Source organism: Leptopilina heterotoma, unplaced genomic scaffold (genome assembly GCF_015476425.1).
Source record: "Leptopilina heterotoma isolate Lh14 unplaced genomic scaffold, ASM1547642v1 Lhet_24, whole genome shotgun sequence".
Taxonomy (NCBI): domain Eukaryota; kingdom Metazoa; phylum Arthropoda; class Insecta; order Hymenoptera; family Figitidae; genus Leptopilina; species Leptopilina heterotoma.
The window spans coordinates 3,401,600-3,427,060 of NW_025110956.1; the positions used below are offsets into that span (position 1 = coordinate 3,401,600).

Below are 25,461 nucleotides of genomic sequence, written 5' to 3' on the forward strand. Positions count from 1 at the left end.
TGAAAACTACAAGATCTTGAATATTTTTAATGTTAAGATGAAAAACACAAAGAAAACGCAAAAGTAACATGCCACAGACCTGACATTGTTTCACAGTCCTGACATGTGTGTCACAGTTAGAACACGTAAATAAATAAATAATCGAATAAATATTTTCTCCTCAATGTTCGCCCTTCAAAATAATGCCAGTAGAAGTCAATTAAAAATAAAATTGAGTAATAAATTTACGATTTCGCTAACATGTGTAGGTACAAAGTAATTAACAATTTAAAACATGAAAAAAGTGCTTGTGTACGTAGAATATCATTATATTAAAAATATTTTTATATGTATGTTACATTCCAGTAACAAAATTCCCTTTTTGAAATTGAAGACATTAGCAATGAATCATTGTTGATGATCGCGTATGTAAAATATCAAGAATAGAGATATTGCGTTTAAAATAAACATAACAAAAAGAAAAGCAATATATATGAAATAAATAAGAAAAATATTAGAGAAATTATATTATTACTTTTAATAATTTATCAAAATTAAAATAAACCTTTAAATAAATATAATTACAAAATTTTGAGATAGAATAATAATATATATGAAATAATATTCAATTGGCTGATTATTTCTCATGCAATACTCTTATTTCAAAATTAATATGATATGATTCCAATATTAAACAATAAATGTATCTTTCTATTCTCTATGCATTACCTTCTAAGAATTATTTTGCAGCTGCATAGAGTAGAGTAGAAGGGGGTAATGTAGTGCACTTTTCTTTCAAAGACTCCTGTGGTCGCAATTTTCAACCAATTTTGATCAATAAGGACTCGTTGGAAGGACAATGTTTCTAGCTACATTCATGGTGTACATTATTTTTTTGTAGATGTTGATGGAGCTTTTCTATATCCAAAAAACTGAAGGCAATTTTTTTTGACATTCTAAAATTTGTGGGGCAATGTAGTGCACCACTTTATTAGTGAAATAAAGAGCAGAGAATATATAATAAACTATTTTATTTTATTAAAAATAATATTAGGAACATAAGAAACTTAAAAAACTATAAACTAGTAGTGATGCCCACGAGACGAGACTTTATGCATGTAAAAACCGAGACGAGATCGAGACTTTGCATGGTATCATCTCGTCTCGTGGATAGCACTATAAACTAGAGATTTCTTTGGTCATGTGTTAAATAAAACTGAAAGAAAACTGCAAAAAATTGCAAAAAGCAAACATGGTTAAATAATACATATTTACGGTACTCTCTATAATTCCACTACATTGCCCCCAATCCCGTGCACTACAATGCCCCCAAGCACTTTCTTTACGTTGAATTCCATATCTCAAAAAAAAAATAAATAAACGTCAAAACAATACTAAATTTGTGTTCAGAAGGAAATTTTACATGGAAAAAGCATGTACCTGATACTTTTTGAACGAGCCTTACAGTTTCTTTAAGTCACTAAAAAACGGAAATATGGTTTCGAAATCTAGTGTTTTTGAAGTGACGCCACAACTTCTTTTAGAAGAAGCACAATAAAGCCAAAATGATATACATTACTATTACTTGATACCTTAACCCTATTATATTAACGGCAAGTAATTCAATTCATTTGTTTAGTCAGTAAAGTCAGTGCACTACATTACCCCCCTCTACTCTATAGAATGTTTTTCGAAATAGTTCATCTGTATATCGATCCTTATAGTTGACAAAATACAATGTAATTATCTTACTTTTCATAGAACTGAAGCTATGAGATTTGATATTTAGATGCACACCAACATGAATTATAAATAAAATTATATACGTATTATGAGTAGACTTGACTCATATTAGTATGTGCGAAGGCACAAGCTTAGTTTTCTTCCTGGGAATGTTTACTATCCCATGGAATAGTGATACTCGCGATATACTATATGTGATGCAGGTGGTCACAAAGCTCCAAGAATTGACTCAATTCTTGGGATGATCTAGGAATCAAGCTTAGAGATGGGGGTGATCTTTGATCTTTTGTCTCCCACTAGGGAAAATTTGCTACTATAAAACCCCATGCAAATCCATTGTCATCCGTCAGTTTATTTCGATACAAAGTCATCGTTACGTTCGCGTCGTGACAGTTTCATCTTTAAGCGTGACCCTTCGGTAATCATAATTTTGGTCGTAAACCTTGCATTTTCAAACAGTATAAAGTTTACTCGTTGTTCTAAATATTGAGCAAGTATTCATTATCGCCAGACTTGTTTGTCGGTATTTTCAAAATTAAATAATAGATTATCCGTCGTAACCTAGTCTATTTTCGAGATACGAATTGCAAACGTGACGTGTGTGCTTTCGGAAAATAAGATCTAAAAACTGTGACAAATTCCTAACCGTTCTTTTTTAAGAGTTGTAAAACCTCACAGTGTCAACGACGATAGGAATTATATTCCTGGTCAAAAATCATCTTTGTATCTGCCCTCTGAACAGAGGTAATTGTAAGTACCGTTTATATTTAAACAAATTGTATTAACATTTTAAACACAACAACATTTATACATCTCATTCTTTCTTGTAAATCAAAGATAATAAATATTTCATTTAAAAATTAAAATCATTTTATTTTGAGGAAAATTCCATTAAATATCCTAAACTATTAAGAAAAGGTAATTATATAACAATTATATTTTGAATAATTGTAAGACGACCCCCGTAGGATCGATAGAAAACAACGTACTCACATAAAAATAAATAGTCAAGCTTTACCAACTTGACTTAATCAGCCTACCATTCCCCCGAAATAAAATAAATAATAATTAAAAGTCTAAATAACCTCGCTTTCTGCTCGGGATGTAACATGTAAAACAATTAGTTAGATGTGGCCTACAAAGTACTCGAAAGATAGTCTCAATATTTGATCACGTAACAATTGCAGAACAAAATTTAAAAGAACGCATGCCACAGACCTGACAATTTTACGCTATTTTCTTAATTTTAACAATCATAATGCGATTAGTTAAGGAACTGAATATTAAGTATTTATTCCATTAAGTGATTAAGATTAAGACTTCCATTAAGTGATTTATGAAGTGATTGGCAAAAAAATAATTTTATTAGTTATTTATCTATGGGGTCATGCAAATATGACAGTTATTTGAAAATCACTCATATACAAAACTGTGTCAAATATTATTTAAGAGTAAGTACAATTTACTTACGATATTTCTCAATGTAAAAAGTGGTTCATCCAAGCAACAGAACTTGGATGATGACACTTAAACAAATCTGCAAGGTAGCTGATGATCATTAAGTAATAACTTAATATCATAATAATAACCTAATTATTAACCATTAACCAACCATAATAACCTTCCAACCAAAAAGTCGTTCAATAAAAATAATCGACAAAGGGAAATCGAGGCAGTTGCCCGTGAATCTTGGCGAAACAAAGTATATTGGCCACAGTAGCCTAAGTTAGGCAGTAGTTGTCTTTAGTCTCAAGAAGAGACTCAAGAATATTTGTTTAGAGAATTTACGTTGAAGTTAATATATTAAACTTGTAATTTGACTATTTCATTGAGTAATTTAATAAAAGAATAATTGACATATTTTGTCATATTGTGAAAAATATTAAGAAAGTTAAAAAGAAGATAATAATAAAACTAATATAAATCTTAAGAGAAGATTACAGACTCCAAAATATAGTCAAAGTGAGTATTATTGAGAAAATAATACAAACACAAAAGAACACATACACAAATCATTATTATAAACGATTGTTTTTAATATATAATAAAGTTGGGCCATTAAAAATTATTTAACTGCTCATTTTATTTGAAATTTGATTATCCTATTAATAAATTTATAATACCATATTCCTTTCAAAAATACGGGCTCTCACCCGATTGATTGAAATAATAATCAAGATGTAAAAGGAATCCACTACTTTTAAATAAATTATTTGTTTGCTTAGATCATTGACGTTCACTACGGGTTGAAATAATTTAATTATTATTTAATATTTCATTAGGTAATAAATAAATTCATCCATAACATAATTACATTATACCAATAATGTATTTATTTGCTTTCCATATAAGTGGAGATGGACAAAACATTTTTTTATTTGTATATATTGCAAAAAGAATTAGATTTTTATCATCCATGTTCTGTACATAGTGATATGTCCCCACCTACATAGGTGCGAAATGTCTGTTAAGCATCCTTCGGTGTACAAAAATTAGTATCTGCATTAGAAATAGTCTTATTTTTATTTAGAAAAGAATAAGATGTCAATTTTAAGTTGTGGAATTATACGAAAGTTCTACACTTTCTTTCACTTATATATAGGGGATCGTCCATATATTATGTAACACTTTTTAGGGGGAAGGGGGAGGGTCAAGTTATTTGTTACGATAACCAAAAAAATGGCGCTAATATATGTAACAGTGTGTTACATGGGGGGTCAAAATTTTCAAAAATTAGTGTTACGGACGGCCCCTAGATAGAATATTATAAAAGACATTCTAAATGTATATAACATACCAATTTTTACTCAAAAAATAAAATGGCCTAAATTACTTTTCAGGCTTTTTGCATACCTTTTTTATTTTCATTTTTACATGTACGTGTTTACATTGCAATTTTAAAATAATTATTTACATAATAAATTATATATGAATTCAATAATATTTAATTTATTAAATTTTTATTCACTTTATTTTTATTAACATTCTTTATAATTTTGTCTATTGATTTTTTATTTCATTTAAAATTATTAAATAAAAAACACATCACTTAATTAATTATTATATTAAGCAATTAATCTTATTATTAATTAATTATAATAATTAATTTATAACTGATATTCAAATATTAATACAAATTTTTCTACAAATAATATAATATATTCATTGTCACTAATTATTCGAGTTCTAAAAATTATTGTTCTTAAACTAATAAAGTATTATTTGAATATTCTTTAATTCATTTTACTGACAAAAGTGTTTTAAAAAGAAATCAGATTTTTGAAAAGTACTTGTCTTTAAAAAAATGAATTTATTTTATATTTATTTTGTAATTTTATATTATATTTTATAATTGGACACTTTTTTGTAGTAAAATTTTTTATCCAATTGTGAAATATGATAATTTTGAAAATAGTTAATAGGTATGTATTAGTAGAAATTCTATTTTTCGAAGTTGAAATAAAAATAACCTGTTACAAGTTGATTACTAAAAACCAGGAGATTTTAGGCGAAATTCGTTGAAAACCGGAATGCTTAGTAACCCTAACTTTCAGTCTACAGCAACTTGCAAGCGCATTATTGTACACTTGATTACTTTAACAGCTGTCTCCTTGCAATTTTGTATATTTTAACTACAACTTTCATACATATTAAAATTGTTATTCTGGAATGAAAAATATTTTAAGTCATATGCTTTCTTTTTTATAAAAAAAATTATTTTTTTAAGATTTTAATTTCTTCAACAATGTTAATTCATATTCATTGTAAATACAATCTGTATGATATGTAATTATTTTTTATTTTACACCAAAAGGGAACAACATATGTTTAAATGCATTTGAATATCAGGAAATGAAGCTTTTGTTACTAGGGATGATAGTGATGGTGGAAATGAAAGAAAAAAGAAAGAAACAAACTTACAAAGAGAAAGCGAATAACAATATAAGAAAAGAAGAAAGATAGTAAGAAGTAACGCCAAGGAGCTATTTGAATAATACTTTGCATTTAAATGCTTCACTCGATAAAAGAAACCATTGAGCCACTTCAAGTATCCTATTACTTGCCATTATCTATCTAAACTCTATATGCGAATCAAGTTGCTCTATCGAACACCTGTGAACATCTCACGTCAAAAGTAATTTTTTATAAAAATATAAAATTTGTTAAAAATTAGATATTTTTATCATAATAATATAGGTCTTGGATTTATGTGAAAGTTTATTACTATTCTATTTTTATAGTGAATTTTATGGACTTGCAAAAATTTTTTTCAACTTACAGTATCTACTATTTTAAATTTTGTAGATTGGACTTCATATTCCTAATTATTGAGCTTAGAATCTTGAATAATGAAAAAATGGTACTTTCAGTACCGTTTCATATAACTACCAATATCGTATTTCTAGAAACCTATACCTTTTTCAAAAAAATTTCAAAATTCAATTACATTTAATATTTACTATTTTAATAAAATTTCCCGAAAGAATTCAATTATTTAAAGGAATTTTAATAAAATTCATCGCAAACATTCAAATAATTTTATAAATAATAAAATTTTTACAGGTATTCAATTATTCAAAATACAAATTCTATTACATTTTTTTGAACAAAAATCAATTATTTAAAAAATTTTTTATAAAATTATTCACGGGAATTCAATTTTTTTCAATGCAAGTTTAATAAAATATTTTTAAAAGAATTCAATTTTCAAAAATTTTATAAAATTCTATAAAAGAATTGAATTATTTTCAGTAAAACTTCAATTAAATTCGTCGAAATTTTTTTTAAGAATTCAATTATTCTTATAAATAATAAAATTCTTTGCTAGAATTCAATTACTTTAATAAATAATAAAATACTGTAGATAAATTTAATTATTTTTCATATAATTTCAATAAAATCATTCATAGAAATTTAATTATCTTCATAATTAACAAAATTTTCAAACGAATTTAATAATACAATTTTCATAAATTTTTTCAAACCAGATCAATTATTATTTTTTTTATAAATAATAAAATTTATCGCAGAATTTCAATTATTTTTAATATTATACAACTTTAAATGAATTCCCAAAAAAATGTAATTAGTATTTTTAAAAATTTTGATAAAATTCTTTATAAGAATTCAATTTTTAAAAATATTCAATTATTCAATAAATTATTTATTTTTATATGTAAATAATTAAATTGTTGTAGAACTTTATAATAAGAATTGATTTAGAAATTAATTTCAGTTAAAATTTTTGATAATAAATAATTGATGGAAGCGTTATTAATATGAATTTTTAGAAATAGTTAAATTTCAAAAGATTTTTATATTGAAATCTTAGTAAATTTTTATTGCTGTAAAAGTGTAGGTGAAACTATTTAAATTTCTATTTGAAAGAAAATATTATTTTATTATTTTCTTGAAATAAATTACTAAATATTTTGATCATTTTAATTAAAAATTTTAACAACAAAATTACTAAAGGAAAGAATTATTTATAATTTCTAGAAATTTTTAAATTTCAAAAAGATTTTACACAGTAATCATTTAAAATATTTAAATTCCCGTGTTAAAAGATATACCTAAGTATTTATTTTATTTAACAAAAATTATTAAAGTTTTTAATGTAAATTAACTTTAAAATTTGCATTTGCGTTGTTTAAAATTAATTGGCTGTCTTATTTAATATGTTTTCATTTCAATCCTTCTTAAGGACTTTAAAAATGTCCATCTGCTAAAATAACTCAGCTGAGCTTAAACTCGACTTATATTTGAACTGATTAAGCTTGACTTGATTTCGTAATTTTACAATGTGCACATTTTCTACATTCGACGCTAAGGTTAAGTAAAATATATGCATGCGCTAAGCTTAAGTGCAATTCAGCCAGCAAATGAATACATTTGTCGTATCGACTTTGGTCAAAGCAAAGCATTATACTGCAAATTATGATCAAATAGAATCACGTTAAATCTGTTTCAAGAATAAAAACATATACATGTATTATATAGCAATATAAGCTGTTCCAGGTAAACCTTTTCTCCGTTTACCTACAAAAATTAACAGAAGTGCGAAAACCAACGCAACATAGTTCAATAATGGCCAAGCACTGGCAAAGTTGGCACCGAGTCTTGGCAGACAAAATTGGCCCCGTGTAACAAGTTGCCAGTAAATCTGATAAATATTTTAAAAATTCGACAGCCATATTGGATCCGCCATTTTTAAGAATCTTGGCGAATTCAGCGACCCAAAAAACATATAAAAATACTCATTAACTTTTATCATAGGACAATGTTTCTGTGGACTGATTTGACACCATCATCATGTCACTTTAATTAAAAATTAAAATATAGCACAATTTAAAAATTAAACAATAATTAAAAGTCACCTAATTAAATTTAATTTAATCGTTTGTATATATAATGTGAAAATTGTCACCAGCGTCGACAGTTTAACAAATCACTTTAATCAACATGTTTATCATTTCAATTTTTTAAATTTTAATTTTGAAGTTTATATTTTTAAATTCATTATTTATTTATTTATTGGGTTTTTATTTTACTCACGAAATGTTGATGCAATTGAATTTAATTTGGTAATTTTTAATTGTTTAATGTCTTAAATATTTTGAATTTTTAAATCTAAATTACTTTTAAGAGAATTCCTTTGTTTACATTTCTATTCGTTCCCATTCTTGGCCAAAATATACATTTTAATTCCTGATAGATTGATTTGAATTGAAATCAGTTTAATTCTACTTGTAATATCATTAGGTTGGGACCAATTTATTGAATTCCTTGTACAACGTAAATATTGTTGACACTTCTAATAAATTCTAATTCTAATAAATGATGAATTAAAGAGCATTAAAATAATTTCAATTAAATTCAAAATTTATAGTTATTCAAATCCGGAAAAATGTGGTTTTCGAAATTTTTGAATCAATTTAATTCGTTTTAATTAATCTCTTCTTACCAAGTTAGTGTAATTATTTCAGTCTGTTTTTTTTTAATGTTTGAGTATAGAAACTGTGTAATTTTCAGAGTCCTAATATAATAATTTTAAATGTAGGTTATGTAAACTCAAACCATTATTTACCGGGAGGCCTGTTTATCTCTGATGTATGGTTAACAAGTTCAAATCGTAATTTTATCACATTTGAAAATTTTAGATGTTAAAATCACATAAATTGCATTGGATACAATGTTACCTCTTGTACAAATTCTATTTATAACAAAATTACATTTATGTTTTCGATTTACCAACTTTAAATATAGTTTCTTAATTCTCAAATTTTTCGATTTCTGGACAATCAACAAATCCATTTATTACTTAAAATAGAAAAAGAAGACCAGTATTTATTAATCTTGATGAAAATTGAGATATTATTACATTTAGACTTTACAAAAATCTGTTTAATTAAAATATTGGGTTATACAACTATTTTATCATTCAGGATATCATATACATATCCTGTAGTATCAACTGCTCTTAGAGAACAATTAAATTTAGCCGAGAATTTAGCGCTCAAATGCGTATTGTGAGTAGCGTATGCAACATTGCCAAAATTCTTTTTGCATTTTGTCACATATTTCAGGATGAGAAGTAAAATTTTTTTTTAGTATTTTGACTACATTTTCGCAGCTGTAGATGGCGTCTTCTAAAAGGTACCTTTTATACGGTGAGACAGTTTCTGGGCAACCGGTTTTACATAAATTAAAAATTCAAATGAGATTCTCTTCATAAGAGTTTATTCTAGACAACAAACCTAAAAAAACTAAAAATTGGATTCAAACCAGCACACCATTTTGAAAATATGATTATTTGCTTAATAGAACATTGGACTTTTTTTAAACAACCATATATAGTTTAAAATCAGCCTAAGTATAGCACGTAATATTAAAATCATATGATTGTTATTTAGGGGTTTTTGAGGTCGCTGATTGTGAATCTAAAGTTGGATTTAAAAAATTTTCAAAATTCAAAATGGCGGATTCAATATGGCGATTAAAATTTTTTAAAAATTATCAGATTTGCTTGAGACTTGTTACTCGGAGGTTTTTGGGGTCGCTGATAACGAATCTAAAGTCAGATTTAGAAATTTTAAATGTCGGATCAAATATAGCTACAAAATTTTTTTTTAAATTATAAGATTTGTTTGAGAATTGTTACTTTGGGGTTTTGGGATATAAGTGATTAAGTCAGATTTTATAAAATAAAATATTATCCATTCGAGAATAGCTACCAAAGTGTTTGAAAATTTTTCGGATTCGTTTGATCTTGTTATTTTGTTGTGAGTTTGATTTAGTGCAGTTTACAGTCGAATGCTACTTAAGAGATCTTGTTTAAAAGGGGCTCGAATTTACTTATCCGCCATTTTGAATTTTCCAAATTTTTCAAATTTAACTTTAGATTTGCAATCAGCGATCCTAAAAATTTTTGGTCGCCATATTGAATCCGCCATTTTGAATTTTGACATTTTTTCAAATCTAACTTTAGATTTAAAAACCGTTTTGGAAACAACACAATTATATAGGTTTTATAGAGTACATACCTACATTGCGATTCCAAAAACTTTTTCAAAGATACATAGTTTCTACTCTATATACTTAAAACATAGGTTTATCTTCTAAACTGTTAAAAGGAGACAAGTTTATTCGATTTGAAGTGAACGAAATGATCGTAGGCATTTGAATGGCTTATACATTACGGTTCATTCATATTTACAAAATTATTTTTTATCCTTAATATTATTAAAAAATAATGGAAATATAAATTTTGTTTTTTACTCTTTATCACGAGAGAAAGACTTATCACTGTCCTAAAGTGTTATAATTGCTTTCTTAATATAGTAGTAATTATACATTTAGCGTTTGAATAGAGAAATATTATATAGGTAGTAAATAATGCAATTATTAAATTTCCAAATTGGTCCAAACGCACAGCGAATGTGTGAAGAATTGGATAATCGCTGCATATCGATCGCCAACATGAGAGCTCAGGAGGCGTCAAACGAGGCCAGGAAATTAAAAATAGCTATGCAAAAAGAGTCTGAGGATATTGCTACCACTTTAAATGAAGAATTTTATAGCCCGGGAATTGGAGATTGAAAGGTAAGTTGAAAAAAACCGATTTATAACACTTTAGAACTTTATTTTAAATTCTTTTGCATTTTTCTCCAAACTATATTTTTCAATACGCTGCACAGGATAATTTAAAATTATTCGATCCAAGTTTTTCAATATTAAATCGATTATTCTTGTAATTAATTACATTATCTATAGTGAGAGGTTTATTTAATCGAATTTTATGATTAGAACAAAATTAAGATAATAATTGCCAAAATGATAGCTAGTCTAATTTTCTCACGACAACTCAACTTCTTACCGCACTTTAAAAATGTCAAAAATATTCTAAATCGGAATATTTTATGCTTCAAATCTAACAGTTTGGTAATATTAAAAAAACACTTTTTTTATTTGCTTAAAACTTGTTAATCAGGTGATTTTAGGGTCCCCGTTTACGAATATGAAATCTTATTTCATTTTCGTTATCAGCAACCCCAAAAACTTTTTCAAAAATTAATAAAAATAATGGATTTATAGAAACATTTTAGTTAAACATACTAAAAAAAATTTTATTTTTGGAGAAGTTACAAATTATTGCAGAAATTCAATTATTTTCAAGAGTAATAAAATTCTTTCATCGCAGAATTTCAATTATTTTTAATACAATTTTAATCAAATTTCTCGAAAAATCTAATTATTCTTAAAAATTTTATTAAAATTCGTCAAAAAATTCAATTATTTAAAAATTTGTTGATAAAATTCTTCATGAAAATTCAATTTTAATAAACATTTAATTATTTCAATAAAGTATTCAATAAAAATTTATTAAAATTCTTCAAAGAAATTCAATTATTTAAAAAAATTTATATATTCAATTCACTTCAAGAAATTATTTATTTTTTAATTTAAATAATTGAATTCTCTTGGAACCTTTCTAATAAAAATTGATTTAAAAATGACTTTCAGTTAAAATTTTAGATAATAATTGAATATTAAAAGCATTATTGCGTGAATTTTTAGAAATAATTGAATTTTGAAATTAATTTTTTTTTACATTATTTGAAGTTTTTATTTTTCAATATAATATATATTTAATTGAAGAATTTATGAATAATTGAAATTTTGTACAATTGAATATTGTAAACAAATGGAGTTGAAAATTTTCAAAGAACTTTTTCGAAAATTATTAAAACTAATTGATTTAGAAGAATTTTAGTTACAAATTCTTGAAAATATTAAATGAATTGAAATGATGAAAATAATTTTGAAGGAGTTACAGGAATAATTCGAGCCCTGAAAATGAGGACCACGCTGGACGTCCTCATAATTTTATTTAAATAGTTTTTAAAAAAAGTTTTTGAATTTAAAAGGGTCTACCTAATTTAGGCGCATTAAAAACGGCTATATTTTAATATTTTTTTAATAGTTTTAAATTATAAATGTTGATATATGCTCGAAATATTAGGAAAGATTTTTAAAAATTTTTTTAGTTAATCTTAACACACTGGCTAATGGATAGGCAGATAATTTGCCACAACTGGTTAACAATCCAACCCGCTCCATTTTAAATTACTAGTTATCTGGACAGTTTTCTAGTTGAATTGTAGGATAGAATATAATTTTTCTTGACTTTTTGTTAAAGACGAAATTGATTTTTAGAATGAATTTGTTCAAATTCCCGTATCAATTGAGGAGAGTCCCTGAACTGCGTCTCAACTAACGCTCTGTCTTTCGGACAAACGAATTTATAAAGGTATATGGTGGATTTCTCTCCTTCTTGTCTATTATTCAGACAAAGAGTAGAGAATTCAACCTTTTTATGAGTATAGTGAAATTGAGTAAAGAAAAAGGAGTTTAGGTGAGAATTAAAAGAGAGAAAATTAGCAAATAATAAAGTATCTGGTGCCCAAGAACTCTAACACAAAGTAGCTAGTTATTTTCCTATTCATGGCCTTTAAATCTTTTACTTGAACAATTGTTCTTTGCTTTTATCATGTACGTAAATTTAACACATTCATTGCTAATCTTTAAAACAGTGTAGGTGTGTGAGTGTAATTTACCTTTTATAAATAGTACTTCCTTGTTTCTTTCCTCTCTATATTTTAACTGTATTCTTTAGTCGCGTTTTTAGAATCTTTAGTAACTTTGCACCTTGGAATTACGTTGACTAATTATTACATTTGCTTTAGTAATATTATCCACGGAACTTGAAGATTTTCATTTACAAAGATAAAAATTTTTATGTTCCCGGAAAAGAACTCCTAAGAAATTCCAACAGGAAATTCCGGTAAAAATCCTGACAAATTAGCTTTCAATAATATATCGTAAAAATCAGATTGTTCGCATAAGGTTTCAGAGTTCATAAAGTTTTATTACATTTTTTCTAATAAACTATTAGTTTTTTAAAGCTCTTAGATGTATTCAATAATTATTTTTTCAAATGTAGGTATATAATTATACGATTTTCCAAGTGTCACTGCGAGCAAGTTTTTGACAACTGGACAATTAATTTTCACTTCAATAACAATGAATACCTACCAAACAGATAATAAATTATTTATTGCATTTGATTTTCATGTAAAAAAGTAACTTTTTTAGCATGAATAATTTATTATTTCTGGGTAGCTTAAGGATTTAAAGTGTTTTTTTGTAAGCTGAGCTTCTTAAGAAATTGTTTAATTTTTCAAATAATTTCACTTTATGACATCTCAATTCACATTTAATCTTAAAAATTTTCAAGTAAAAATAAAAAGTTTCCATCGAATCTGGTTAATTTTTAAATTTTTAGGTTGCCATATTGGATCCGCTTTTTTGAATTTTTAAAATCTGACACGAATTCGGAATCAGCGACCTCAAAAAGTTTGGAATATCCACTGATACTAAAATCTAATTAGATTTATTATTTTATTTTCGTTGTGGCACGACTTTAAATAGGCTGTATATATGTGCCATATAGTGTCAAGGGGTTATAGCATTATTACATACAATATTACATGAAACATTCGAATCATTCATAATTAATACCAGAAACTTATGAAAATTCGAAATAAATTTAAAAATTATTAAAACTGATGTATTGCACAACTCCCCACTTCCTACATTTTCAAAACAGCCATATAATTATTATCTAAACATCGAATTGTTATGCAAAATTGCATGTAGAATATCGAAAGTTTATTAACTCCTGATTATTTTCGTATACTAACCTTTTTGATTACCTTCAAAAACTTTGTGTAAATGTCCGAAACGCAAAGTGTCAAAAAAACTTTTTGAAACACATTTTAACTCACTATCTGGAAAAGCACTGTAAATGCTTGTTGGGGTGACGAGTACTACTACAGTACAAAAGTTAGATTTTAACGAAAAAAGAAGTTAACAATAGTTGAAACCTATTACAATAATTACCATTTGACAAATATTAAGATGTTGCACAACTTGACACTCTCCCCTATATGTATATTTATTATAATTTATATTATAATTTTGTTTTAGAAATATAGATAGAGCTTTGTTCAAACCTTTTGTACAGTATTAATTATCATTTCAGTAATATTCTGTACTTTTTATCCGAAAATATTTACAAACAAGCAGAGGTGACAAAGCTTATTTCTACAATCAGAAAAAGAGTTGGCTGCCATAGCCAATTAAATAGTTGCTATAGCGCGATCCAATTAATTGGATGGGGCAACTATTTCTTGGTTGATACATCTAACTTTTTAGCTGCATTACCTTAGCTGCATTGCATACATAGCTGGGGTACCTTTTCGCATGGAAACAGTATCTAACAGTTGGATGTGCTAACCAATTAATTGGATCGCGCTATAGCAACTATTTAATTGGTTATGGCAGCCAACTCTTTTTCTGAGTGTAAGAACTTCTTCGCAAAAAGACGATTTGCGATGTTCACTATATCTCAGCGGGAAATTATCTGAAATTAAAGAGCTTTGAAATTTAGGCGAAGTGTCATCAAACCCTCCCCCCAACGTTCTTAGATTATCATTTTTAAATTTTTTGTGCCCATTTAAAATAGAAATTGTTATTTTTCACGATAAATTCAGCCAATTTTTAAGTGAAAAACATCCTTAATGTAAAAAGAATTGTAAAATTTATCGTTGGTGGGAAGTATATTATATATAGCTATAAAGTGTGTTCCAAGTTTGAAATGAATCGGTAATGTAGTTTTCAAATAGCAGCGAACATGGACTTTTAAAAAGTGGTTTTGAGAAAAACGCGTTTAATACTTTAAAAGCTAAAAAGGTAGAAAAAATTTTTTTAACTTACACTGAATCATCTCTTCCTGCATAGAGTAGATTCTTTGTAGCAGCTTCGATATCTTCAGCCTCTTTTTTCAAGTCTTGACATTATATATTACTTCTTTCGTGTCTCTAGTACATATATATATATGTATATATATATACTACTTAACAAATTTGACATAATTCTTATAAATTTGAACTAATTAACAATCAATTTAGCTTGTTTTAATCACGAACGTTACTACTATTTGCAAAAAAATATAAAATTACATAGTATGATTATAACTATTATTATAAAAAATAGGTCAAATATTTATAGGAAAATAGCGAAATCTAATTTTTTAAAATTTTCTAAAATTCGCTTAAAATTTAATATTCAAATTTAAAATGGTGGACATTTTTTTTAAATCTGCTCAAATTCGCTTGAAACTTATGTTATTCGGGGGTTTTCGGGATCATAATTTTGAATTTTTTAAATCTGACATCAGATTTGTAATCAGCAACCCCGAAAACCCCCGAGTAACAAGTTTCATGTAAAGTGCAATTTAAAAAAAAATGTCCGCCATTTTGAATTTTCAAAATTTTGAAAATCTGAGTTCAGATTCGTAGGGGAGACCGGGGCTACTTGGCGAAGGGGTTGCTTGGGGCACTACAGTTTTTTCAAAAATTTTGAGTTAAATAATTTTTTCTCTCCACTCAAGTTCAAGTACTTAATGAACTCTAAGTTTGTACAAAGTTTCATTTTTATTAATTAATTATTGTGGCGTATAGATTAAAATAATTGATTTTGGTACTCGAAAGTAAATTTTTGACCTCCTCATTTTTTTGTTATATCTTTTTAGGAAATGATTTAAAATAAAGCTCAAATATCAAGTTTTGAGCTCTAACTATTTGTTTTCTAGGGACAATAACCCGTGCAGAAATTAAAATGTGGGCCTGATAGGGTACTGGACAGTTTTCCCGATCTCTGGCGTGGCTCTGGGTAGAGAAACTGACCAGGGCCCGACTAGTGTGTGACGCTGTTCCCGACCAATGCCCTACTTAGGGAAAAACTGGTCGGGGCCTCGTCAGTTTTTCTTAAAATTGCCCTATTTTGTGAGGCTAATTTTATTCAAAAGAAATTACTATAAAATTACTGTAATTAAAAATATTATTATATTAGAAACATAATGAACATATTCATTATATATACAACATATTTATACATAACATAATGAGGTACTATAGTCATTTTGACTAATTTAAAAGTGAAAATGATAAAAATAATATAATTTCAAGAATAGAAAAACTTAAAAATTTTTGAAAAATATAATTTTTGGTTTTATGATTAATTCATTTTTCTTTTGGAGGTTGAATTTTTTTCCCCGGCCCGGGGTTGCTTGGCGCACTTTACATAGCTTTGAATAAAGTGGTATAAAAAAAAACTATCAAATAGATTGCAATTTTTTTTGTTTTAAATTGAAGCTGAGATGTTGCAGTAAGTTTTCCGTGCAATAGGAATTTAAAAAAAGCAAAAATGTTTTAGTTAAACAACAAAGAGTAAAAAGTGCGCCAAGTAACCCCGGTCTCCCCTAATCAGCGACCCCAAAAACCCTTGAGTAACAAGTTTCAACAAAATCCAATCGCAGGGTTTCTTGGGGTCACGAAAGGGTTATGTCACTGAGAACAATCGCTCGACCGAACGTACAACCAGCTAACGGAGTTTCAGTTTTAGAGGACAGTTGATTAATTAGTAAATAACTTTAAGAGTTGTAACAAATTTATTTTAGATATACAAAAATAAATGTGAAACTATTTTAAAATTTATTTTTATGATCTCTATATTTATTTCGTTAATTAAATTACTTATGAGCAATTGATTTTTTGACAAAATTCACACTAGCGATAATTTACTTTTGTTAATTGCTTCTAAAATTACAAATTTTTATAAACTCTCTCGTCTTGACAATTATATAAAATCACATATATCTATAATTTCATTCACACAGATTCAATACATATACATAACATATAGGATTGTAATAAACAGATGATCTGATTCATCTATAGCTTTACAAATTATTTTAAACAAGGTGTAGTCAAGGGAACTAATAATTATACGTGTACACAAATATAAAACGACAAGAACTCACCGAAGTCAAATAGAAGTAAAATTTTCCAGAAACCATGGAAGTCAAAAATGATATATAAAACCTGATATTTTTTCTTGAATCGGATTGCGTATCCTGTGGAACCTTGATCGGCCAAGTCAAAATATCCAAAGGAAGTTGTAGTATTGAGAATCAATCTCCAAATTTGAATTAATCCCGATGATAGATATAACTTGGGAAAATCAGGTAGTTATAATAGATATCACATGAGATAAATCTCAACGGTGAGTACAAAATTTATATGCCTCGTTGACGACAGACACAGGTGATTTCACGGTATTCACCAAACACTTTAAATTAAAATGAATATAATTTAGACATTTGGTTATTTAGATAAATTTATATAATATTCAATGATAATTACCCCAATTGGGCGTTGTGTTCGGCGTCTCGTCAACTACTTGACACGATTTTTTATAATTTTAAATTAAATATGTTTGACAATTTGTCTCGCGTGCTTCGCACGCTCTGGTCCCTTGACCACTAACTTTACGACATGCGCATATTTCATCAAATCTACAAATCCACCCTTCTCCATTAACCTCCCTACTTATCGCGAGGCCCTGCGACGATTACAATTTTGGACCCCGATCCTCACAGAGTTTCGCTCTGATTGACTTTTGGGACATTGTTATTGAGATGTTTAACTATAAGAAAAGACAGAAAAAATTCAATTTTTCAAAAACCCTCACGCTCGCTCAACTTTGTCAAAGACGCTTTATCAAAGACGCTTGCACCTATATTATGATTTTTGTTTTTTCAAAATGTTCCCTTTCTTTTAAAATGGGCATGAAAATATTTATCGCACTCACATTTTTAGCATTTTAGCAATCGCGAGGATTAGTGTGCACAAAAGGTCAGCAGAATATCGCTTGCATATAATATGTCAAGTCCGCCAAACGGAAACGGTTCGAAACCCTTTTCATATTTGTGTATAAGATTATAAAAGTAAAAGTGTAAAGAAGTGTAAGAAGTATTGCGAAGTTGAAAAGAGATATGCTTTTATAATAATATCGTACAGGAAGATGGAAAAGGCTATGCACCATTTGTGACGTTTACATGCGCGACAGAGTAACTAGGCAGATCGACTTTGAGATTCGCTGACCCGTGTAACAGCCAGGACAGGCTTTCTATCTGCAGTACTTTACAATCGAGGGTTTTATTGAAATCTCTTCTGCCTAGTCCTATATAAACTCTTAAAAGACATTTTATCCTTCGGATAAATTTCCCCTTTTCTGACCCTCTCAAAGAAAAGACTCTCTCGTCTATATACACACTCACCACTTTGCAACCTCACTTTACTCTGTACCTTTTTCATTTTCAAGACTGTACTCTTCTTCTCTTTTGGTCTTTCCAGGCAAGGGCGAGCGATAGAAAATCCTCTACTCACGTTTTGCACTAGAGGAGAAATTATTGGCGAGATATGAGAATCCTCGAGTTATTGCTGATAAACTCAACCTCCCACGTTCACATGCGTACAAATCTACACCCACATGCACGCAGTGTGACTATGCACGTGTTTGCATACCGACACTGGCACGAATAGACCATCCCTCTCGGCGGAGTGAGAAGTTATGCAAGAATCGTTGAAATCTCCGATCTGTCGCCGGCCGTAATGTTTACGAGATACTTTAAAGCTCGTGTGGTATCTGTATTTAATTGCAAAGATTTCATGGACTTACTATTTAAACCGAAAACAAAACTGTTTTTACGTTTTCAAATTTTAAATAAATATTACCGCGTTCTGCTTATCATTTGCATATATAAAAAGAAATTTTATTAATAACTTTTTTCAATTTTATGTGCATTCAGGTGGTATCATCAATTTATTTTAAACTTGGTAATATTATATTTATTGGTATGGGGTTTCATAAAATCAAATTAAATAAAAACATTTTGTTATTTTCATAATTAAAAATTTTTTAAATATTAAAAATTTAAGAGAGGTACTCAAATTATGAATATGATACCACGTTTGCTTATCAATATAATAAAATTCATATTCTTTTTAATGAGTTTTATTTTTATAAAAAAATTGTTAACCAAAAGAGATTTTTAAAAAATAAAAAAAATTAGTGCCAACCGTATTATATGGTTAGATGATTTCTTTTTAATAATTCTAATTTTTTTTTAAATTTTCTCATTTGTTTCCTCTGTATTAGAAATTTCGTAAAACGGACATCAGATATCCAGCTACCCTTAAGATGAGGCAACACTACTCTAGAGGCAGAAAAAGAGACCTATTTTTGATGATTTGTTTTGAGAAAATGAAAAAAGAAATAAGATTTCTTTTTGTAAGGTTTGTTAAATACATATTTAAGTGTGTACAATAAATTTTTATTTAACATTTTATAACAAAATGACGACTGTAAATTTCATATTCAAAATTAACTATTGATTTCTAAAACTCAAAATGTCGGATCCAATATGGCGGACTTATTTTTAAAAATCAATTAAATTCTCTTAGAACTTATTACTAGGGAGTTTTGAAGATCGCTGATAATGAATATGACCTTATTTTTCGAAAATTCAAAATAGCGGATCCAATATGACGGACTTATTTTTAAAAATAAGTCTGCCATATTGGATCCGCCATTTTAAATTTTGGAAATCTAAGGTTGTATTCGTAATCAACGACCCCAAAAACCCCCAAATGACTAGTTTCAAGAGAAAACAATCATTTTTTAAAATCATCCGCCATATTGAATCCGCCATTTTGAATTTTCAAAAAATAAGGTCATATTCATCATCAGCGACCCCCAAAACCCGTGCATAACAAGTTTTAAGAGAATTTGATTGAATTTTAAAAATAAGTCCGCCATATTGGATCCGCCATTTTAAATTTTGGAAATCTAAGGTTGTATTCGTAATCAACAACCCCAAAAATCCCCAAATGACTAGTTTCAAGAGAAAACAATCATTTTTTAAATTTATCATCCGCCATATTGTATCCGCCATTTTGAATTTTGCAATTTTATCTTCAGATTCGTAATCACCGACGCAGAAAACCCTTATATACCAAGTTTGGTAGAAATCGAATCAATGGGAATAATTCGGGCTTTAAAAGGTTTTAAAACATTGTCAAAAAAATTTTCATTTATTAATTTTTTCTTTAAATTTGTTGATTGCTATATTCTTTGTGTAATTTATTAAAATTGTCAATTGTATATTATTTAACGTAGAATATTATAAGCTTTCGAATGGAATATTTGTTATTTTTTTGACATTTGTTTTTTCAGAAAAATCGTGATTTAAAGATTGGTATGTTTTTGGGCTATGCGCGTGGGGTTGTGCCGATAATTTCCGACGGTAGTTTATATAGAAAACGGAAACCTATCGAAGACGGTTATGACAGCTATTGTTAATAATGTATATTTCGAGTCAACACGAAACTAAACAAACAAAGTGATTTTAGTTTTGTGTCGACTCGAAACAAAAAATTCAAAAACATAATTATTTAGTGTCAATTATAAAAAAATTGTTTCCCCTGACTTACGTAACTCGAGCAACTTAAGTAATTAATGTAAGTTACGTAACCTGAGTAAATTACATAATTAATGGAACCTACGCATGTTAGGTAAACAGAGTAAATAACGTAACTAAAGTATCTTACGTAAAAAATAGAGCTTACGTAAGTTACGTAACTTGAATGTCTTACGTAATTAATAGAAGTTACTGTGTTACGTAAGGTACGTAATTAATTAAACTCATGTAAGTTACGTAACTAGATTAACTTACGTAATTTATTGTAGTTACGTAATTTACGTAATTCGTTTTTAATACCCAACTTACGTAACTTATTCTGCTTACATAACGTACGTAAGTTCCATTAATTATGTAAAACATTCTAGTCATGTAACTTACGTAAGTTCTATTTTTACGTAAGTTACTTTAGTTACGTTATTATTTACTCTGTTTACGTAACATACGTAAGTTCTATTAATTAAGTAAGTTATTCTCGTTACGTAATTTACATAAATTGCTCGAGTTACGGAAGTCAAGGGAAACAATTTTTTTGTAATTGACACTAAATAATTATGTCTTCAATCTTTTGTTTCGAGTCGACACGAAACTTAATTTAATCAGTTAGTTACTTTTAAGCTGACACTAAACTAATATTTAGACGTTAATTTTGTTTCGAGTCGAGACGAAGCTAAATGGTTTCAAATACTTTTGTTTTTGGATTATTCCAGAACTAAAACGAAAGTAATTTTCTATTTAGTTGCGTTTCAGCATCGGTCCCTGATATTTAGTGATGTAAATTTATTAATAATAATAATGAAGGATATATAAATAATACCTAATGTCTGTCTAGAAAAGGCCCAAGTTACTGGGCCAGTACTGTTGTTGAAAACATCCCACTGATGGGCCAATGTTGGGTCTCATTGTCAGATATTCTAATTTTCCAAGATGGCACGGTCACGGCAAAGTTGTTGAATGTTTTATGGTACGGGCAATAAAAATTTTGATGGCTTTATTATCTTTTATGTGTTGGGACGAAGCTCGGTCCAGAAATGGCACATTATTAATGACAAAAATGTTGTGTATCTTTGATGGCAAATTATAATTGTCAGTGATGGGATTTATTCCATCACTATCAATTATAATTTGTCTAGTTATTGCTCGGTCTAGTAATGGTACATTAATGGCTAAAATTTTGTATCTATGACGACAAAGTATAATTGCCAATGTTCAGACGTATCTCGGACTAATATTGGCCCATTGTTGGCCAATACTGTAGCTTATAAAAACCTTTTTGCTTTCTCGACAGCAGAGTGATCAGAGTGTTGGGTTAAGATATCCATCCTCACGAGCGATAAGAACTTTCCAAATGTTTGTAAGATTGTGTTTAATTTAAGGAAATAAGCCGTATAAATATTAGAAATTAATTAGCCAATTAATTAAAAAATAAAATTATTTTTATTATTTTTTGCAAATTGTCAAGATTTGGTGTCAACTTTTCCAATTCTGTGACTGTGATGGTTTTCGCACTTGGCATTAATTTAATTACTGATTCTCAGTGAACTTCCACTGATGAAATTTTGAAATTTAGAAAACTCGTTCACTAAACTGAAATCAATTAAATTTTCACTGATGACCTTAAAACAGCTTTATAACAGATATGAAAAATTATAATTTTTTATGAAAAAACAAAAAATTTAAAGCTTTATTATTGTTATTCAACGAAAAATATAAATTGACCATAGCCTATTTATCGCACCTTAAAACATTGCATGTGAAGTGCTTGCTGTAAATTATTAAACGTGGTGACAATGGATGGATATAGTCAATTTAAAATAATACGCCAAAATGTCTATAGTAGTTTATAATAGCCATAGATATTACTTTCTTTGTTTACGCAATTGCAATCATGGAAAGCGGTGCACGAATCACGAACGCGCAATTAGGTAAATGGAATTGCAGACAACATATATCGCATTGAAACATGTTACTAGTTTATCTATTTTAGACAGCAAAAGTAATTTATCTCTCTCTCATCCGATTTTAGGTATTGTACTTTGTGTTAAAATTGATCACTTTATTTACTCTTTATTTATATTATGTATTGGTATTGCTTCAAACTATTTACGCCAGTGAAATATAAGGCAATACTGCATGACATATTCGATTGTTTTCACTGGATTCCACGATAATTAAGAGTATTAATTTCTTCGGATTTTCTTGATTAAAAAGTGGACACTTAACATTTACACTAAACAAATCAAAAGTGATTTTTAGAAAATCAATCACATTAAGAAACCAAGATAATGTTTTTCATTTATTTCTAAAAAAAAACTTGGAATGCTTTTAAGAAAATAGTGTTTGAGAACCAGAAAGCAAGAGAAGAGTTTTCAAACATTTTTATAAAGAACTGTATTTGTTTAAAGAAAAATTTAATTAAAACATTTAAATGTAGCAAAGATTTCTTCTGCACTTAATAAAATTCTTATTCCCTTAAAAAATTTTGATTAACCCTTTCGTGCCCCCGGGAATCCAGCGGTTGGATTTTCTTGAAAATTTATACTCTGGAGTTTTTGGGATCGCTGATTAAGAATCAGATGTCAGATTTCTAAAATTTTCAATATTCAAAATGTCGGACAAGGTTTTCAAAAATTGCTTCGATTTGATTTAAAATTGGTACTCGAGGATTTTTGGGGTCGCTGGTTACTAATTTTATGTCAGATTTTCAAAATTTAAAAAATTCAAAATGTCGAATTCAATATGGTGGTTGTTTTTTTAACTGGCAACGTTTAATTGATATTAAATCCGCTATTTTTAAACTTCAAAAATTGACATACAAATTCGTAATCAGCGATCCACAAAGCACCCGAATAACAACTCTTTAGTAAATCTAAGCAGTTTTTGAAAAATTTTTCCCCGAATACCAATTTTGAAGTAAATCGAAGCAATTTTTAAAAATCTCGTCCGCCATATTGGATGCGCCATTTTGAATTATGAAACTTTTATAAATCTGTCATATAATTTGTAAACAACGACCTCAAAACCCTCCAAGTAACTACAATTTTGAAGCAAATTCAAGCAATTTTTTAAAATCTCGTCCGCCATATTTGATCCGCCATTTAAAATTTTTTTTAAAATAAGGACAGATTCGTATTCAGCGACCTTAGAAACCCTCGAGTAACTATTTTCAAGCGAATTTAGTGAATTTTTATTTTTCATGTCCGCCACATAGAATCCGCCATTTTGAATTTTTTAAAACTAACACCGCAGATTCATATTCAGCGACTCCAAAAACCTCCATGTAACGAATTTTAAGCGAATTCAGTCGATTTTTATTTTTCAAGTCCGCCATATAGAATCCGCCATTTTAAATTTTTTAAAACTGACCCCATATTCGTTTTCAGTGACCCTAAAAACCTTCGAGTAACGATTTTCAAGCGAATTCAGTAAAAGGAATAATGCGTGACTCAACCCGTGTAGAAATTTAACCATGGCCCAAATAGGGGACAGATCTTTTGATCATTGTGTAGGCCATAACATGGCAATTTCTACACGGGAAAGGATTAAAAATTCCGCCATATTAAATCCTCCATTATGAATTTTTTAAATCTGACACCAAATTCGTAATCAGCGACCTCAAAAACAAAGGAAAACGAAATATTTAAAAAAAATATTCAATAAATTTTAATGAAATAAATATAGTTTGTTATATAACTGTTTTTATAAACAGTCAATGTTCATCATATTGTTTAAAATAAATATTACTATACGTTTTGTTCATTCGGAATACAAATAAATTTACCGCAAATTAATTGGTTTACTTTTATAAGAATTATATAATAAATTTTTCTAAGTTGGACATATATGTCCTGAATGCACGAAAGGGTTAAGAAATAGAAATTAAGCTATAATATTTCAAAACCTTAAACATTTTGTTAAAATTGATAATTAAGAAATCCTCTTGATTTATCTTTCTCAAAAACGATTTGTTAAAAAAATTTAAGTTCGTTTAAAAATAAATAAAAATTCCAAAATTAATACCCGTGAGAAATTGATTCAAGTATGGGTCAAAGCAGAAAAATTTCTTCAATGGTAATTATGATTGTGGACAGTTTCTATTAATTTTCGATATTTTCATGAATAATTAGAATTTGTGTTTCCATTTGAAAACTGTACTACGCGATTAATCCAAGCTGTTTAACTGATTTATCAATTTTTTTGCTCTCCCTCTGTAGACATTACCATATAGTTTCTATCAATTATCTCTTTAATCTCAAAGAAGCGAATAATCAGACTGGCTGTGTATATATAGTTGCATTTAAGATGGTTTACTACCTAACAGAATGCTAGCCTTTAAAACAAGAATTAATTAACACTCAAATATTTCAAATATTAGTATTAATAATATTTTCCAGAAAAACAAAAATATTAATTTAAAAAAAAAATTGACAATCAAAAAATTTGTTTGTTAATACAATTTACATAAAATTCAACTATTTTGTCATATCGGTTCTACAGAATTTTTTAGAAACGACTTTTTTAATGTAATTTGTCCCCCATCGGATACCATTTCTGGTTAAGGGATAGGGTGAACCAGTTTGGTTGAAAATCCAAGGCGGACCAAAATCAGCGAACAGCGAGAATAAAATCAAAGAATTCAGATTCAGTACCCCATGTCAACAAAAGAAGAAACAGAATGTCTCCAGAAGATTGAGGAGGAAGTCGCAAAAATGATCAAATCGTGGACGGTCTTAAAATTCTTGAGAACCTCGTTAAAGAAGCGAAGTCAAAGTATGAAGAGACTGACAAGGGTG

General features: G+C 28.0%; 1 protein-coding gene across 8 annotated transcripts in view; it reads right to left on the bottom strand.

The window, feature by feature from the left end:
- LOC122502831 (lachesin-like) overlaps positions 1 to 25,461 on the bottom strand; it is a 351,041-nt gene that overhangs the window by 126,726 nt on the left and 198,854 nt on the right. Inside the window, exon 1 of one of the 8 annotated variants that reach the window (XM_043613115.1) lies at positions 17,168 to 17,222. The exons of the other annotated variants lie outside the window; for them this stretch is intronic. The gene's annotated coding sequence lies outside the window, so the exon portion shown is untranslated. Of the gene's footprint in view, positions 1 to 17,167; positions 17,223 to 25,461 lie in introns of those variants that run through there. 8 annotated transcript variants of the gene reach the window in all.